Below are 20637 nucleotides of genomic sequence, written 5' to 3'. Positions count from 1 at the left end.
TGCAATTCATTGTCAGGGACATCTTTCTCACCATTAATCCCAATTAGGTTAATTTTATTTCTTTAAATCGTATGTTAGGGTATAATTTTTCTTGAAATTGAACATTTTGTTTTTTAAAGATGTGTTTTGTTGAAATTTCTTATGGAAATAGATTTCGAAATGAATTGGAATTCTTCATATAAATAATTTAAAAGAATGATGAGGGTTTCCTTCAAGAATACACAGTGGTTGTTCTACTAGTCTGGATTGTTTTTTTTTAATTTCAAATTCCATTCTCCAGTTCAGATTTTTCTGCTCTCTGAATCCACATCTTTCATCAGCATACATGAGTCTATGTTCATGGTCTTGTCAATTTCCAATTAAGTTTATTCATTTATTCAAAAATGTCATTTTAACCTATTTTTAATGGCAGAAATCATCCTTCCACCAATCTGAAAAGTGGGAATCATTCTAAATTTTTGAGCATATGAGCTTTTTAAACTTTTTAAAGTAGCATTATTGAGATATAACTGATATATAAACAGCTGCACATATTTAATGTATACAATTTTATGAGTTTGGACATATGCATATACCCCTGAAACGATAACCACAATCAAGGTAATAAACATATCCATCACCTCCAAAAAGCTTTTCCCTGCCCCTTTGTTGTTATTTTTTTCTTGTGGTAACAATATTTAACATGAGATCTACCCTCTTAATTTTTTAAGTACACAATCTTGTTAACTACAGGCCCTGTGTTGTACAGCAGGTGTGTTCCACTATTCGTTCTGGATAACTGAAACTTCATACCTGTTGCACTGCACCTCCCCACTTCCTGCTCCCCCAGCCCCAGGAAACCACCGTTCTACTCTCTGCCTCGATGAGTTTGGCTATTTTAGGGACCTCATCTAAGTGGAAGTATACATGCAGTATATTTCGCTCTGCGACTGACTTCTTTCACTTAGCATAATGTCCTCCAGATTCATCCATGTTGTCACATATGGCAAGATTTCCTTGTTTAAGGATGAATAACATTCCATGGTATGTATATGCCACTGGGTATATATCTAAAAGAATTAAAATCAGCATCTCAAAGAGATATCTACACTTCCATGTTCATTGCAGCAATACTCACAATAGCCAAGATGTGGAAAGAGCCAAATGTCCATCGCTGGATGAGTGGAAAGAGCAAATGACCTCTTGATGATACCCTTCCTGGGGACAAGGAGCATTTCTGTATGAGATAGAAGAGTGCTTATAGTGAGCCTGTCTTCTTACAGGAAAGCTGAAAAGAGATGTGTCTAGCAACTTTGATTTTATTGTATTCACTAATTTGCTATATTTATTTACTTATTCAGATCTATAGACAATGTTTACATACGAGACCTTCTCTGTGACTGAAACCCTGTTTTATTAGCATCTCAGTGTTTTCTGATTGAAGACGTAAATGTGTCTCCCTTCTCTCATGGTAGCAGTACCATCACTGCACACGCTTATGCACGTTTCCATAATATCTTATTTTTAAAACATATTCCTTTATCACCTTGAAGTTTGTTTTGGTATGTTTCTACTGAACAAACACATTTATTTCAAATATTTCTCTTCAGGGATTCCATCTAGTGCTGTTAACTGTCCTTAAGGACTAACATGTAGAAATTCACCAATATGCAATAGACGCTTTTTAAATCTAGTAATCATCTGGATTTGGGTTGTCTTTATGTCATCTGACATGTTTTCACTTCATGTCATAAGAGTTTGTTTCAATTGTAAATGTTTTATTTCTTTGTGGAATTGACGTGAACCATAGTGTTGAAAATTGCTAGTCAGCTAGGAAAATATCCAATTTTGCAACTATGAAAGACATTTTGAATTCAGCTGGTGATTGCAGTATTTTCTCAACAGCTTCTTGAGCTTGATCTGAAGATGTACAAACTGTTCTCATAAAGCATAGTGTTTCTTAATTTGTACTTACAAAAAAAAGCTGAAAAGAACTCAACGTGTTTTTTTTTGGCCAGGTGCTGGTGGTCTGGGTGGCACCGTCGGATTATTTCCTAACTTTTTCAGGTAGACAAGACCCTTAGACTAAGGGAGAGAAGCATATATATGAATTAAATTTGAGATAATCCTCATATACAACAGTCATTAACATGGTGTACAGTATAGGAAATATTTTATATTAATTTTCTTTTAATTCAATAACTGTAACTGATTGAAAATAATATAAATTTTATGCTCATGTAACATTTAAAAATTTTGAAAAAGTAATTTCCTGGAGGTGTAAAGGTCCCTTTTTTGAATTACTAAATTGAATCATTTTCAAATTATAGTTTTACAAATAAACACTATTTGGTATTTTGGAAAACAAGTGATAATTTATAACAGAATTCCATCATAAGCAAGAATTTGTGTTAATTGTTAATGTCACAAGCCAAAAATCAGCTAGCGAGTAACACCAAAATCAATTATATTCCACGTGGAAACATAGAATACCAAATACTACTACTCATACTGTTAATAAAGACATAAATCATACATAACTCTTTACAAAGGTTTTATGAAACACTTAGAATGATTTAAATCAAAATAAACTCTAGACCTTTTACACGTGCAAGAAAAATGAAGAACTTTGCTCTTCTATCTAACTTATATCTAAAGTAAGAATCACACTTTGAGTTTCAAAGAAAGTTCCAGTTCAGGTGCTGAGAGACCCCAGAAGAGAACATTCCGACTGCTGGGGCCATGCGTTACATCTTTTATGCCTAGATAAAACGTTACTCGATGTAGGCATTTTACAGAGTGGACCATACAAATGTTATCCAAGTATGATTACAACTCTTACAAAACTTTGAGTGCTTTTTAGAATGACTTTGAATGTTTTATTACCATAAAAATTTACAAACATTGATATTTCATGGCATATGACATCCATTTGTGGCTCACCTGACGGTCATATCATACCCAGTTTAGAAGCTTTGTATTATGTATAACTTTACAAAGATTAAAAAGTAACTTAAAAGAAAAGATTGGTGAATCTTTGCAAGTAAGATATTTAAAATATTGTACAGAGATTTTGAGTCTATACAAATATCCTCAGCTGAGTGTTTCCCACCACTCTTTTGACGGGCAAGAAAAAATATTTGTTTCGGATAGTAAAGTGTTTATCATATTGAACGGGAAGGTGACACAAACATGTAGAATATCTTTGAAATACATTAATTATAACAATACCAAAAATTATATGTTTATCCTGTTTTAATGTTGACAAGGTGTTTTCATAAAAATTAACGTATTTGAGCCCGGGAAAATCTTATGAGGCAGGTGATTAGTGTATAGAAGAGGTGACTGAGCCTCAGAGTAATTAAAGGAATGTCACTAAAATCACAAAGATGATAGATTAGAAAATACTCTGAAATTTTAAAGTTTGCCCAAACTATGCATGACCTCAAGTTTGTTAAATGTACCTTGATGGATGAGATGAGCTCTCCATAAGTGAGCTTAAATAGCATCGACTATTAACTGCAGAGTATTCCAAAAGTGTCACTTGATACTCTTCAGTTCACAGAGAGGTACAGAGGCATCTGAGTTTAGTTTGGACAATGCATTTTCTAAAAGAGAATAATAAATAATAATAAATAGATGTCACGTTCATCCGCTAGGTTTCATAATTTGGGAATGTTGCGTTGATGTATTCCCCTCTCCCCAAAATAAGTCTAGGTTATACCTACTCCATACTGCTAATACCCTTTTATTGACAGTACTGAGGGCATAGTAAATTAGCATTGTGAGTGTATATGTCTGGATATATGTACTTTAAATCTGTATATTATAAAGTCATGTTAACATGCTAATGAACTCCATTGGCTTTGGACAATCCGCTAAATGCTCTCAGGCACTGGACGGAAAAAAAGGGAAGCTTAAGAGTCAGTTTTCTGTCATGTTCCTGTTGTAATCCTTTCTGCTTTACCCTTGATTACGTGAGTCTAACCTCATTTTGATTTGTTTCTTTTATATTAACTGATTCATAAACTTTGTTTTCCTAAATCAACGTATCTTTCATCAGGAAATTCATTCTATTTCTTTCTGAGCTCTAACACATTCCCTGCTCTATCATTTCATAATTATTTCATAACTAAGGCTTTCCCATATTGCCTCCTTTACCCAAGAGGGGGAAAAAATCATCTCCTAAACACAGCGAAATATTGTGCCCCATCAATTCATGAAATCAGAACTTTCTGGTAACTTCCCGAATCACTCTTCATCAGTAATAACAGTCACAAAACACACTCTCTGCTTTCTCTTTCATGCCCACTTGAATGCATGTGTCATGGCCTTTGGAAGTGTGGAAGTTGAACTGCATACAAAAAATTTAGGTTCACAAAAGAAGATGTTTAGCACATGATGTTTAAATAAGAACCCATGAGTATTTTTAATAAAAAACATAATTCTAATATTTAAACTATTTTACACCACAGTTCTTCATTCAAAATAATGATTATTTCCACAATTAAGTCTAGAATTATAATTTTTATTATTCTTTTTTAACTTATCAGTAGTTATATATTCTTTTATACCTCCATTTCTTTTTGTCTTGTTTTTTTATTATCCTGCTGCCTTCTAACCATAGTCTGAATACAGTACTCCAGTAGTCAAACTAGAACACAGACTTTTTACAAAGATTCCATTATCTTTTTAATTTGCTATCAAATGGAATAATGTTTCTGAGAATGGGCAGAACTTTTTCATTTTCACTGAAGAGAGGTCCTTGTGCATACCTGACATCATTTTAGCAAACAGGATTGTTGCAGTTTTCAAAAAGAAATACAAAAATTAGTGGAGATTTTTCTAACAGATTTTCAAAGCAAAATTGAAAATGTGGACAAAGGTTTTGGTTTTGTCGATGACACTTTTTTCAGAAGTATTATACCAATTATTCTGTACTATGCACAGATGGCCAGGTATTCAGAGAACCTGGTAAAACAATGGATTGTGTGATGTGTGAAATTATGGATAAAAAGTAGATATCTAAGTGTTCCGGTCACTATTTTCTTGACTCTATTGATAGACAGCAGGAATCAGAGGCAAATGCTCAAAAAATATAAGAAAGGTCTTCATTCTGGAGAGGACAGGAAATAAAATGTCCTGAAAGTGTTAATCAACACAAAGATCAGCCTTAGGGGTAAGGATTTCTGTCTGTTTCCTTCATGGGGCCCTCTCAAGTACCCACAGTATAGGACACACATATTTGTTGAATGAATGAAAGAATCAATGGATAAGAAATTGCTGTCAGATTCTGCTTGATGGAAGCCAGGAGATAAAACTCAAAAGAACAAAGGAAATACAAAAATAGGACCCAAATATGGACCTAGGTAACAACCCAGGTAATCAGATATTCTTAGTGTAACCTGAACAAAATGGGCCATGAGAGGTGAGCTCTGCTGACTCTGAACACCATTGTCAGGAGATTTTAGTTATTTAACGCTGTATAAATATATATTTTTCTGTGAGACACTCACATTCATGTTCAGTCATATCTAATGCAAGATCAACTTCACTTTATCTCTAACTCTTGAAATAGTTTTGAGGACCTAGCCTGAATTGAGGGGGGAGTAGACACAATATAGAAACATTTGCTTTAAGAGACTAAAGATAATGACCCAGATTGACTGTTTCCATTTATGGACCCAATGAAAGCAAAACCATTCACTGTATTTACTTTATGAAATGTTAGTGTAAGGCATCTCACATTCAGTGACAAACTTCAGAAGATTTGTTTAAGGTCTCACACAGTTGCTATGGCATCTCTGGCAGTGAACAGGTTAAGTGAACACAGGACCAAACTTTCCACTTTAACCTTTCTGAGATAAAATCCTTGTCTGTTCCATAAAGATTACAAAAGCCTGTAAGTTATCATCCTCTCAAGTGGGCAGAAAAGCTGCTCTGTGGTTACTCTCAGGTCACAAAGAACATCCCCAAAGGGCAACCTTGAATCTCAAACTTCAGCCCATGTGACATCTGGGGGATGACATTTGAGATCATTCACTGAAGAGGAAGCAACTCAGTGACCTCTTCCTCCTTCCATTCTGGGCTCTGCTTTCCTGCAGGTCAGTGTTAAACCACCTCACAATGTTTGCAGCTGTGGACAAAGAAGCAGCAGGCCAAGTCATGGTCTGCAGTAGCCATTAGGAATCATCATCCCCTTCTTTGGGCTTTATTCTTACTCCTCTGCAGTGGGTGCTGGCCAGGCCCAATGCAGGCCCAATAACACAGTCAAAAATAAAATGTGGCTGCTTCCAACTCTGGCACATCTAGAAATTTCTTCCACTACAATGCAAGCTTTTTATTGGTGGTTCTTGTTATCTTGTCTGTTCCCTAGTGTATCCCTTGTTCCACAAACAATGACGCATAACATGTTCAAAAAGTGTTTGTTGAAAGAAAGATCATAGGCAAATGCTCCTGTCCTCTTAACGCTGTATCTTCCCATGATAAGGCAATGAGCCTGTTTTAATGTCACTCTTCTTATCATGCAGTCCCTTATCCTGTGAACATTTTGTTGACTAACAAATTCAGGCCTAACTCCAGGAAAGCTAGGAAGGACCTCAGGGCTGAGTCCACTCACTTGAATCTTACCTTTATGTCGCTGGTCATGTACTAGGCTGACGTGAAGCACTCCCACCACGTTTGAACACAGGCTGGGCGTCTCTTCACCGTCCATCCCTCTCTTTATCCTCCTTCTCTTAGACAGGCAAACAAAGCAGCGCTTCTTTTCATTGATCACTTATAATAATGATACTGACCTTATTCTTGCTAAGAACAGAACCTATCATTACATCCCCAATGCTCAGCATAGTGCCTAACACAGGGAGGGTGCTCACAAACACTTGCTGAGAAAATAATCAAAAGCATATTGTGGATGCCAGAGACTTGTTCCCATGACAATCCACAAATTTGGCCAGCATTAGTTGAAAACCTACTGTTTGTAAAGAACTGTATGTGCCAGATGCCAAATAAAATATTTTCAAACGTGAGACATGATAGAAGCCCTCTGGGACCATATGAGTAGGAGACCAGCTGTGGTTAAGACAATTAGGTAGGTGAAATATGGGCCTCTCTCTGTGAACACTTCAAAATGAGGGACACAGAGAAAAATTGAATCCAAAGATGGGCTGAGCACACTGGGCTAGAGAGGACAGGGCACCTGATTGGGAAGGAAATAATCTGAACTCTGCTTCAGAGTGTGAGAATTTGCATGCAGGGGAGAGGCAGGGCATTGCCTTAGAAGCCGGTCACCTGAGGGTCCTGCCTTCTCTAGTTCACTGCGCCTCAAGCATACTTCTCTTTTTCCAGTTACTCACATAAGCCTTTTATTTTTTCTCTCACCCAAGGGCCTTTGGCACACAAGTTGGCTTTGCCTAAGGTGTGCTTTGCTCCCCTTCTTTCACTGTTATTCACACAGTTTCCTTTTAGTTCTCAGCTGAAATTGTTATTTCTTTATGAACAACTTCCCTCTCTCTCCTCTTCCCTCTCATCCCCAGGCAATCACTGTCCTCACTCTGATTGTCCAATTTCTCCCACAATACACTTTCATAGCATTTCATAAATCTGCCCAGGACGTTTACCATGGCTATAATTTAATAAAACAATTAATTTTAATTTGTTGTTTATGGTCTTAATTATTTTGTGACCAGGCTGTTAGCTCCGTGCTTGAAGAGACTTTATGTTCGAAATCAGCAACCAGAACAGTAATTTCAAAAGAGGGCATACATGAAAGTCTTCTTAAATTACTAGATGAGCATGAGCTTTCTGAAGTATAGGTCCAAAGATGACAGAATCTTGAAAAAGTTTGATTGATTTGAGTCCTATAACCTCTGGGGTAAAACTGGATAGTCCACCATGGAAAACCGTGAGCCTCCAGACCCCTGGACAGCTAGAATTTAAAAAGCTGAAAATTCGGGAAGCCAAATAATTCATCTCCCCATCAACTTTGAAAAGGGATTGTTGCTGTCGTTGTTTTAGGAGATGCTCAAATAGCTAATAACATTCATTTTGAATGTTGAGCAAAGATTTCTGTCTGCTGACTTTTCTGGGTTCCACCTGGACACTGAATATAATCAAGCCTTTAGGAGCTTCAGTCCCAACCCATGTCTCCTCTCTGTCCTCCTTGGTCATCAACCAAATGCAGTTCCCTCGGCCAAATGTCATGTGTTTTATGTCTGTTGTGCTCTGGTTCCTTCTTTGATTGCAACACCCCCACCTTCCTAACACTGCTCAACTCACCCATGATAGCCCTCAGCACATTTGAACATTTTCAATAATCCTGTCTACATTTTCTCTTCTCACCATAATGTAATCTCTACCTGGCGGCCTCAAGTGTAGCTGGAGCCTTTCAGAGGGCACCGTTCTCCATAGGTCCCTCTTAAATGATAGCAGTTTCCTCTCTCACATCTCAGAGAAGTGAGGGTATAGAGACATTATCTGCCACTTTTAAGCTCTTTATCACTAATTTCAAGATCTTACTTTTCCACTTGCTTAAAATAAACAAACCATAACCTGCAAACTCTTCTACTCTAAAGTTCTTAATCTCTCATTTTTCTATTATAGACTAGACCCCTCTTTCTTTTGGTCACCAATAAAGCTTCTGTCACCCATTTCCATTCACTGACAATTTTGACAGTTAAGTCCTTGACATCCTACATCCTAATGTCTGTTATCATCAGGATGATATATTTCCCATACAGCTGAACCATAGAATAATCGAGCTTCAATGATACCAAAGCAGGATCATGATTTAAAAAGAAAATATATACTATACTTTGAGCAAAATCTTACAAAAAATTAAAGTAAAATTTTAGAAGCTGAAATGAAATTTAAAATAAACACATGTTATGGGCACAAAACTATCCAAGAATAGGCACAGGACTTTGCACATGGTGGTCATTCAGTCTGAATTTTGATCATGAAATTTTTAAGAGAATAAAAGGGGCATATCTAGGCAACATTAGCAACTAGGATCAAAAATTAACATGAAAACATAAACGAACACATAATGGAAGATTAAAATAATTCTTTGAAAAACAGCATAGTCTTTTTGTGCAAATTATTATAAAAAGAATGCATCTTACTTGAAAAAAATTACAATGTATGGTAGAATTAGGGTAAAATAAAATTAAATTTGTACCACATGACAACATTATCTCATATATTCTTATATTCTCTCTCTCTTTCACATGTAATATGATCAACAAAAATGTCCTGGATAAATTTTCATAGTAAAAAAAATCTATCTGCACTATTTATTTTATTAGGATTCAAATATAAATTTTTAATAGCTACTGTTAAAGTTCCTCTTATAAAAGGAGAAAAATTAAGTTCTATATCGGTAGACCATTTTGGAAAAGGTAGTGCGTCTTTAAGGTGCCTTATAAGGAGATATGAATACAAATGTATGCTAACCTTCTGTGCATAAGAAATATTAGAAGTTCTAGGTGAGATGAAGGCCAGAGGGAGGAAAGGATCTAGACAACATCCTGGGAGGCTACATCCTGGGGACAAAGGGTATTTCCCACTTCACGTCTTACCAACTCTCTCCCTTTCCCTGACAACCCAGCCGCCATGGTTTCCTTACTGTTTCTCAAACATATGAGCCATGTTCCAACATCAGTACCTCATGCGTACTCTTTCTCTGTCTAGAATGCTCTTGTCCCAAATGTCCACATGGTACCTCCTTTACTAGATTCAGGTCTTTATGTAAATGGAAACTTCTCAGTGATGCCTTCCTGGACCAGTCTATTTAAAATTGTAGCACCATCTGGTATATTTGACATTTCATCTGGTATACTCTATTCTCATCCCTATTTTTTTTATAGCAATTTTTACCATCTGTCCATGCAAAATAACCAATAAGTATTCTATAGATAAGAGAAATAAGGTGAGTTTTACTTGAGCCCAAACTGAAGATTATAACTCAAGAAGGCCTGTTCCAGAAAGGAAGAAAGTCATGAAGTTATCATTTTCAGTACAATCTTATATCTTTTTAGAACAAAGAACATACATCAAACATGCCCAGGATAAATATTCATCAAAGTTCCAAAGAGGTATTCAGTTGCAAATTAGCAGGTCAACGTGACTCTAATGTCAGGAAAGGGACTAATATGGGCATTGCCAATGGGATGTTACCAATAGGGCGCAGGAGTGGAAGTATGTATTCTTATCTTGAGAGAGTGCAGCCTTTAATGGTTAAAGCAGATATACAATGTGTGTTTGATGGCCAAAGTCAGGCTTTTTTAGTTCTAGCTGAATCAGTTTTGAATCAAAATAGCTACCCCATATACCCCAATATGGGAAAATCTTTTGTCACATCTAATATGCTACATAGTTAAAATTTCTCTTTCTTATTAACTACCTTCTGTTGTTGGAAAATGAATTTCATGAATCCAGGATTTTTATTCTATTTATCCATTGTTCTATCTCTAATTCTTATGAGTGACCATAAGTGTTCAATAAAACTTACCTGAATGAATGGATAAACCTTACTGTGAAATACAACATTGGAAGCAGCTGTTATTTAATATGATAACCACCCAAAATCAGGAGATGAGGGTTCACATCTTTTATATGCCATTTACTATTTTCATGACTTTGGGAAATCATCTATATTTTTCAATTCCTTTAGTGGTAAACTTGCTATTTTCCACCAAAAAGTGTGAATAAATTTAATTTAATGCATGGGAAAAAAAAATTAGCAGCCCAGACGTTGGTTTCTAAATACCATTCTAAAGGGACCAGAGAGCCTTTGAAAAATGGCTGATTCCAAGGCTGAGATGGAGAGATTAAAAACGAGCTTGGAATATTTTGTTGTGCTAGAAAGTAAAAAAGAGTGCTCAAAAAGTGACAGGCATAGACATAAAGACACAGATTTCTCACTGGCAAAATCTGGGACAATTTGACCATCAAAATTAAAAAAAAAAAGACAATAATCCATTAAATAAAATACAAACATGTGGGTTCAAAGTACTAAAAGGAGAGACAGAGCTCTTAGTTGCAGTATAATATCAATTAATAACCCTAGAAAATATCTATTTGGCAGCCATCATAGAAATAATTGGTTCAGACAAGAACCTTAAAATTAGTGAGTGAAAGTTCGATGAGGAACAGGATATTTATTTACTCTGGCTCAAACTATCTCTAATTTATTCATTAATTACAAAGAGAAAAAATAACTTTAGAGTGGCGAAATCTTGTGGACATCACTTAACCAGATGATTAAAGTTGACATCATTCAATAATGGGACTAACAAACATCATGTGTTTCCTAATGTGATGTACTAAGAAGGTCTCAGTATCACTTCTCTGGTGTTTTTGCTAAAAATGCAAGATTGAATTTTTTCTGATCATGAAGAAACATCAGATAATCTTAAATTGAGGAATGATTTACCAAATAACAGATACATATTTTCAACCATCAAGGTCATGAAAAACAACAACAAAAAGACTGCAGAAATGTTACACATTAAAGGAAAATAAGGAAGCAGAACAAAATTTAATCTATGATCTTAAATTGGATCCTAGATGGAGAAAAAAAAAGAGCCATAGAGAACATTATTGGAACAATTCATAAAATTTGAATATTTTATTAGTCATAGTTTTCCCGAGAAACAGAACTAGTAGTAGATATTTGTAGCTAGCTAGCCACTAATCCATCTATCCTGAGAACCAGATAGGCCAATAATGTAAATGCCAGTCTGAGAGCCAGAGAAGAGGAGATGGGATGTCCCAGCTCACTCAGAGGTGCAGAGAAAAAAGGAGTGAATTTCTCCTTCCTCTGCCTTTTGTCCTATTTAAGCTCTCAATGGATTGGTGCCATCAGGACCCACATTGGGAAGGGCAATCTACTTTACTTAATCCACTGATTCAAACGCTAGTCTCATCTGGAAATAACCTCACAGATGCATGCAGTAATAATGTTTAATCTGGGCACCCATGACCAGTCAAATATGTATTTAAAATTAACCGTTACAAATATGGAGCGTACTTAGATAACAGAAATGTGTCAATGTTAATATCTTATTTGATAATTGCACTGTAGTGTTAGAAGTAAACAGTAAAAGTGTCATGTATAAAAAGTACAACTTCTGCAATTTACTCTCAACTTTTTCAGAAAAAAGAGAACAGAAATAATAAAACTACAGGTCAATTAATGTGTCTGGGTAAAGGGTATTGGAGAGTTCTTTGTATTACTTTAAGTTTTAAAATACATCCAAATAAAAGAACAATGCTTATTGGAAAAAATAGCATGTATTATGACTCAAGATGTTACTTGAATCTAATCCCATTAAAAGATGAATTAAGATATTACTGATTACTGATTAGAATTAAAATCCAGGATCCCCTCTAACATGAGATAACTGTTTAGAGTATGAAACAGAACAAAATAAACTGATCTATTGTTTGTTTTCAGAATTTTGACAGATGACAGAAAAATAAGTCTTACAAATCTCCAACTGTACGTTCATCTTTTGCAAAGGAAAACAATTTTCATTTGCAGAGGTAGAAAATACATGGCTAAGGGGAAAAATAAGTCCCAAGATAGATGACTATTTAGAGAGTACTAAGATAGACATAAGGAATTTGATTTTTAAGCCATGAACATTGTCTTTATGGTGGAGAATGAAAGGGTACATGCAGTTTCTGAGAGAAGGTGTCAGCATTTCATAAGCCAAGGAGAACAGAAGCCTGAAGATGCACAACCGCTACCTAATTTTCTAAGTTTCAAGTGAATGCTGGAATCTGTGGATCCATAAGTTTAATGGCAAAACCCTTTAACATTCAGGAAGATAGTTATGTGGATATTTTTTGAGATCTCTGGATAAAGAAATTAATGAACCACTGTAGTTAATCTATCTCTTTTTATGCGTGGTAGATCAAGGTAATAACTTGGACCTGGAGTATCTTGATTCAACAATGCATTCGAATAAGTCTTTGATTACATGGTTGTGGATAGCAGATAAATAAGGTTTGGAAAACCATAGAGTTCGATATAGGTATAAGCAGCTTACAAAATCATTCTCAGAGGGCACTAACAAAGGAAACAACATCAATCAGGAATGTGCTGTTAAGTTGTAGGACACAGGGATCAGTTCTTCATCTTTTCCTTGACCATTTCTACTAAGCGGCTGTCTGCGGACATTCTGCTCGCCTTTTCTAAAGCACCACGTAAACGGAATCATACGTTATGTTACTTTTTGAGCCTTCCTTTCTTCACTTGGTATAGGGCATTTGTGGTTTACTCAAAATGCTCCTGTTTTAAGTGCAATATTTGCTTTCATCTCTAGAGGTACCGATTACTTCTAATGCCCACACAGTTGGGGTATTTTGCGGTGCGCATTGAGCTGTCTCTTGGCTGTCTCCACTGACTGCTTAGAATTTAGGATTCTTTTGTCTCCTGCCTTGGTAGCCATCATCATCTGCCTTCCAGTTACCAAAATTTTGCTACTGTTCTCTCTCCTTCATAAGGTTTTGTATGCTCTTTCATAAACATTTTCTTATTTTTCTGGTATCATTTTAGGAGGGTACCACCCCTAGGAGAGGAAAATACATATGTCTAATTTTTTAATCTTTACCTGATAATTAACCAAATACATTTTTACATTCAAAATATCTGGGGGAGGGAGCCAGATTTTTGGCTATCAGAAAGTAACAGGGAAAGAGTTGCCCTCCTATTTTAAAGAACATATATATATATATATATATATGCATATTATATATTGATGGATTATACTGAACAATAAGCAAAGTTGCTCAAAAAGGTTATGGAACATCTCCTGTGCCTCTCAGCTGGAGTGCAAAGTTCTCCTCATACCTGGGACATTGAGTGGAGTCCTTATCGGTGTGTCAGAAGGGTACCCTCCTAGGAATAGGACCAAATTTGCCCGGACTAAAGGCTGTTTTGGCTCCACCAAACCCTTTAAAAGCAAGTTTCAAAAGCATCAAACTGTTTCCATTTGACTTAACCATACCCCAGAAGAAAGCTCAAAATATAATTTTTTTAAAAAGTAACAAACAACGTAAAAATAAAAATATTGGTAAAAACATAAAATAGAAATACACGGAAAAATTACATAGATGATAGAAGTAGTAGACAAAGAAATAAAAACTGTGTGTGAAAGAGAGAGAGAGAAGGAGAGAGAAAGGTTGGGAGAAGTGTGAGCATGATGAGGAAATAAATGGAAGGTATAAAAGTGACCCTCATCAAAATTCTAGAAATGAAAAATACAATATCCTATTAACAGCAGATTAGGCACTACAGAAGAAAGGGTTTGAGAAACTATCCAAACTATCCAAAATCCTAACTGTGCAACACAGATAACAGCATAATTGAAAACTATTGATAGAATATGAGTGAGATATGGGACAAAATATTTGGAGGAAGCTGTATAGAAAACAATAAAAGGATCAAGATAAAAATGAGTAAAAAGAAAAAGTCCCTTTGCCATTTTTCTAAGTCATCTCTTAAATTATACTTTATGGCTAAACTCCCTGATGTAATTATTTTCTCTGATGTAATTTTTTGATCCCCTTGTCTCTCTCTTATTCAATCACCAATCAGTAATTGATCTTATTATGGGCCATGAACTTTGACAAAGATGTGACCGCTGCCCTCAAGATCAGTGTCGACTCATGAGTGACAACAGTTCCCGTACATTGTGTTCATGTGAGTAGTAAATAGGGAAGAACTAAAGGAAGAGAGTTTGCTGACTTCTCGGATATATTACAGTGCCTTCAAAATACCCAAAGAACATTGTCTTCCCTAATAACGTCTGCTGCATAAACAATTGCATAACCACCATAACACCACTTTAATTGTTCTTTCCATTTCGAAATCCTCATTTTTACAACAATATTTTGAAATAACAAAGTCAATAAAACTTATGTGCCCCAAATTTTAATGTCAAAGTGATTCATTATAAAACATTATGGCAAGTATCTCACTGTCCTCTATAGACAACAATAGAACTAAAATCTCTCTCTCTCTCTTCTTTTTGTTTTTTGGTGAGGAGGATTGGCCCTGAGCTAACATCCATTGCCAATCTTCCTCTTTTTGCCTGAGGAAGATTGTTGCTGAGCTGACATCTGTGCCAATCCTCCTCCACTCTGTACATGGGATGCCACCACAGCATGGCTGGATGAGCGGTGTGTAGGTCCACACCCAGGATCCAAACTCATGACCCCAGGCCGCAAAGTGGAGTGGGCCAACCTAACCACCATGCCACTGGGCCAGCCCCAACTAAAATATCTTAATTAGTTTGAAACACATTTTGTAGGAAGCAAAGCTTTTAACAGTTTATTTATATTCACTGATATATAGATTTAATTGACTTTAACAACTAGTCCCCAAGGAACTTAATTTTCTAAAGCTTTTGAACAAGCAATTATTTTAAATATCTCACAAGTTTGTTCAAAACATTAAGTATAGATGAGACATCAAAAATGTAATATTATGATATTTAATTTAATTATGTCATCATTAATTTATCTAAAAGTTAAGTTTCATGAGTACCTTTATGAAAGACCACATTTGTTACTGAATGAATTGAATTATAGTTAAAACTTACACTCTCACTCCATATCGGGGTTTTAGGCCGGCAGTTCATCAACTAGTTCATAGGACTCAATTCGAGGCGGCAAGGACAGTAGAGAAAGCATTCATCTGGGAACTGAGAGACCAAAACTCTATCTTGGGATCCACTAGCATTACGACATGACCTTGGAAAATCAATTTCTCTTTACTCAAAATTTTGGAAGGACTAAATTAAAATTGTCAAACACTCTAGGTACCCAATCATTCAATTTCCCACACATACGATTTTGCTATCCTTAATACAGTTTTTCCCCCATTGAAGCCAGCATCAGTCTTAAGATAGTACTTCACATGGCTTTTAACAATGAAGTAGATTTGCCACTTGAGAAAAATTTCTTTGCCACAAAACTCTAGAATATTTCCAAGATCTCTTTTAATTCTAAAGTCCAACGTTCTGTAGTGTTCAAATTTTCAGTTTTGGACAAACCTCCTGAAACATCAATTTTCTTTATTGCATTTGTTGGATTGGACTTTGAGATTTCTGACTGATGCAAACAGAAGTGCCTTCATAAACTCAAATGCCTTGAAATCTTTTAATCGCACTTTAGGAAACTGTACCTCACAGTTATGTTAATTATGTTTCCTCTCAATGGACGAACCACAAAAGGCCAAGAGCCTCTTGAAGTCCTCAATTTAAATGATACTGCTTTCATGGCAGATTTGAAGACTCACTGAATATCAATAATCAGATTAAATTTCCTACAGAGACAGAGATGATCCAGTGCTTTCTATTTAGTATAAAACCTTTAAGAGTTGAAAATATGTGCTTTTGTGACTGAGTCTTTCTAAGATGAAAATAATCCCGAAAACAGAAACATTTCATAAAGTGTATTATGTGTAATAAAATAAAATAGCTAAATATTTCTAAATACTGTGAATGCTTACTGAGTCTCTGTTTTGCCTTTGCGTCTGGACTCTGTGGATCTTCCTACAGGGATGTTCTAGGAAGGGCCCTGGGCAGGTGCATTGTGGGAACATTAAAAATCCAGGTGAGATCTTTTGAAGTATGTGCTCAAATTTTTTAAGAAAGAATGAGGAATTTTATAATAAGGTTAATGAAATTAAAAACTCAAGAGTAAGGAACAGAAAAAGATGATATGATTTGGTCATCATACTTGTTTCCAAGCTTTCTAACCAATTACAATAAAGAAAATATAAAAACTTACCTTTCTCTATAAAAAGGGAGGAAACATACTGGTTATTTAGGAAAAAGCAATAATTGACATTAGATTATTTTCAAAATGTTTGAAATATTCTTGTACCTCCCCACTAATACTACGTTTTTAAAATATAGTGAAAATTGCTCTAGAGATAATTCGGTATTATTAAATACAAATTAAGGAATTTTTAAATGAAATATTATAAGAAACAATATCAAGGTATCAACTGTGACTATTTCTCAGTACTAGGATTATGGTGATTTCATTTTTTCTATGCATTACATTTATAACCAGGAAAACAATAATACACTTTAAACCAAAATTAAGAGGTAGATAGGTCATAATTAAAAAAAAAATTCACACAGCAAAGGGAGGAAGTGAATTTAAATTAAAATGCATCATTGCTTTCTGAGTTTGTAATTGGAAATATAAATTATTATGAAGACTTTTTAAAATATTTTTCATTTAAATAACTTTGATTCGCTATTGACCCGCCTACAAGAGGAAAAAAATAAAAGTAGTAGCAAAAACAAAAAAAGGACAAATTTGTGAGTCTGGTATTCAGTGTTATTTATCTCCAATAACGCCCAACCAGGTATTCACTTAGCACATGTTCATGGAACACTGTGCATTGTCAGGCGACTCTCAGGGGCAATAATTTAAAAGTCATAATCAGATTTCTTATCTTGAGTTCAGAGTAGTTGAAAAAACAACCAACTTCACAAATTAACATGACCGGGTTGTGCAGGAAGTGATTTCAGAGCCCAGATGGAGAATAGACGACGGGTTCTACTCACAGCTTCCCTTCCGTGCACGTCCTCCGTCACTCCACTTCACACAGTTCAGATCCGGTTGCTGGCTGTTTCCCAAAGATGCTAATGTTTTGTTTTGACTGTTCCCGCGGACTGACTGGAATGCCTTATCGCTCTGTGCCTCAAAATCCAATCCCATGCCTCTTTCACGTTCTCTAAGTCCCATTTACAGTGCCACCTACTTCATGAGATATTCTGTAGACCTCACCTTCTCCCGGACCAGTGCTCCCCCGCCTTTCTCTTACCATCGGATAAATTCTACTCTTCTAAACTGCCAGTTCATTTCATCTGTCTCTCACTTGGGGTTCTTACTGCTTTACACAGTGTATTGAAGATTTTATTTACACAAATTACTTCCTCTATGTGCAGACTATGAAAGCATGTCACTCAGATCTTCTCCTGTGGGGCGCATATTTGATTGGCATTTCCAGCTGCTGCCCTCCTGGATTTATCACCATGCTCGTGTCAAGACTAGGCTTCCCATAGTCCACTCCCTGACACTGAGCGTGGTGTAGGTTTCACTAGAGGTCCATCCCTGCATGATGAGGAACTGTTCAACTGTTCTGATGGGAAACTTTAGCTTGAGAACTCCACTCCGCCCTCGCTGAAACTGTCTTAGAACTGCACCGTGGCCTGAGACTCTTCCTAACCAATCCTCCTTCACCTCCTCTTTTGTACGGCAGTCAGCACTGCAGTGTGGTGCGAAAGCTTTTCCCTCTTTCTCGTACTTGCTCCCCTTTATTCTTCACAGGCCTTTCTCCCAAAACATGTCTCGCATGTATAGTCCTGTCTTGTCATCTGCTTTTCAGAGGACCCAAAGTAAAGCAAGGGGAGCCAGGACTGGCACAAGAAAACAGGCAATTAGAATAGGTTTGGAGACTGGCTCTCTTACCACCTGCCAAGAAAAGAAGGCACCATCTGCGTCATACAATAAGGCACAAGGTGACAGTCCAATTGCTGTCACTGCTGGTGACCTGGGGAAAAGCCCTTTGTACATTTGTTGATTCAGGGATTTGAAATATATGAAGGGAACGATGAATACAAGGCCGACAGAATTGGCTGGTTACTGCTAAGGGGTGGAGATGAGAGACTGAGGTCACTGACAAGCAGTTAAGGCCTAAATGTGAGAGCAGAGAGCTTCTCTGATAGCTTAAACAGGCCTTTATCTCCTGAAGTAGAAAAGCCAGAAGAGCTGAGCAGCAGCTGACCTAAAAGAGGCTCAGAGCTCTGGAGATGTATAAACGCTCAGCCAGAGTAGGTCTTTTATTATAAGTCCAGGACCCTGATTGAGAAAACCTGGGACCCTGGTATGTGGACGGGGATATCTGGGTGAAATCCCTGAAGATGTTAGCTCAGCAGATCTCCTTCAATCCCAGAGCTTAGGGAGGCTGGCCACCCTTCCCCAAACAAGCAAGCACCACTCCTCTGCTGGAAGATGCTGCAGAAGCCTCTCCACTGCAAAGCAGCGGGTGCCCCCTCAGAAGCATCCAAATCTCCTCTCTTGCAAACAGGCTGACAACACGGGTTAAATCTCAGCAGACCCTGGCCAGGGACATGCTGGGCCCGATAAAGGAGGAAATTCATGATACCCCCAAGGTTCTGAAGGCATTAGTTTTGTTGTTTGGACTGAACCAGAAGAATACTCCAGAATTGAAATTTGAGGGTGTTTTACCAAATGGGTAGAATAAACCAGAATCCATTGACTTTGTGCATTTCTTAAGATATAGGATTTAAACACCCTGGCAAAAAAAAAAAAAAAAACCAAAACACACACACACAAAACGGAGCAAAATTGCTCCTTTCTGTTAACATGAGTTTGGGAGCCAGACAGGTTTGCATTTTACTTCTGACTATAAATTAATGGCATGATCTTGGGCCAGTTGCTTATCTCTTAGAGCCTAGGTTTCCACAACTGTAGACAGGATGTGGATGTTGACATCCCTAACTAACAAGGTTGTGCTGAGCACTAACGCAAAATTGCTCCTTGAGTGACTCTTAGAAGCCTGGAGAACTGGAAAATAATGAGTGAAGTAATATCTAAATTGTCCTGGCAGACTCCAGAGGAAGAAATAAAGATGGTGAAGTGTTCATGTGGGAATGATTATGCTACACGAGAACAGAAGAACCACCTGCGTTATGCACCATGGAAGGCCCAGAGGACGCACCCTTCCCAAGGCTGCTGGGAATGTTCTGGTGAGAGGGGAATCAGCATCATAAAAAAATTCAGTGGTGACTCTCCAGTGCAGGCCAGTACTGACAGCAAGAGAGGTGGCACAGAGCTGGGCTCATTAACATCTAATAGGATTATGGGACCCCATGTAATAGAGGTCAAATGACAAAGCTTACAGTCAGAAGTCTGAAGACCTCAATTATCAGCAATGTTAGACAGGAAGCTAACGGGGCTTGTTCTGCAGGGAACTGTGGCAATGATTAATACAGCATGTTCTCCCTAGAGGCAAAATAGATGAGCAGTCAACGAAGGTCCTACTTAACATCTATGTGATGGTTTATTTTATCTGTCAACTTGCTAGACTAAGGGATACTCAGGTAGCTAGCAAAATAGGATTTCTGAGCTCTGTGAGTATGTTTTCAGAATAGATTAGCATTTGAATTGGTGAACTGAATAAAGCAGATGACCCTCCCCAAAGTGGGTGGGCATCATCCAATCTTTTGAGGTAGAGAATAGAACAAAACGGTGGGGGAAGGGTGAATTTGCTTTCTCTCTGCTTGAGCTAAGACATCCATCATCTTCTGCTTGCAGACATTGATGCTCTTGGTTCTTGGATTTTCAAACTCAGATCAGGACTTATCTGATCAGTACCCCCACTGACACACCTTTGGATTCAGACTAAATTACACCACCTGCCTTTCTGGTTCTCCAGCTGGCAAATGGTAGATCAGGAGATTTCTCAGCCTCCATAACCACATGAGCCAATTCCTATAATAAATTTCCTTTTATTTCTATCTCTATCTACTTATCTCTCTCTCTATCCTATTGGTATGTTTCTCTGGCTTACTCTAATACAATCTACAACCAGAAAAAGAGAAG

The sequence above is a fragment of the Equus asinus genome, chromosome 20 (genome assembly GCF_041296235.1).
Source record: "Equus asinus isolate D_3611 breed Donkey chromosome 20, EquAss-T2T_v2, whole genome shotgun sequence".
NCBI classification, from domain to species: domain Eukaryota; kingdom Metazoa; phylum Chordata; class Mammalia; order Perissodactyla; family Equidae; genus Equus; species Equus asinus.
Note: the sequence above shows the minus strand (reverse complement) of the source record.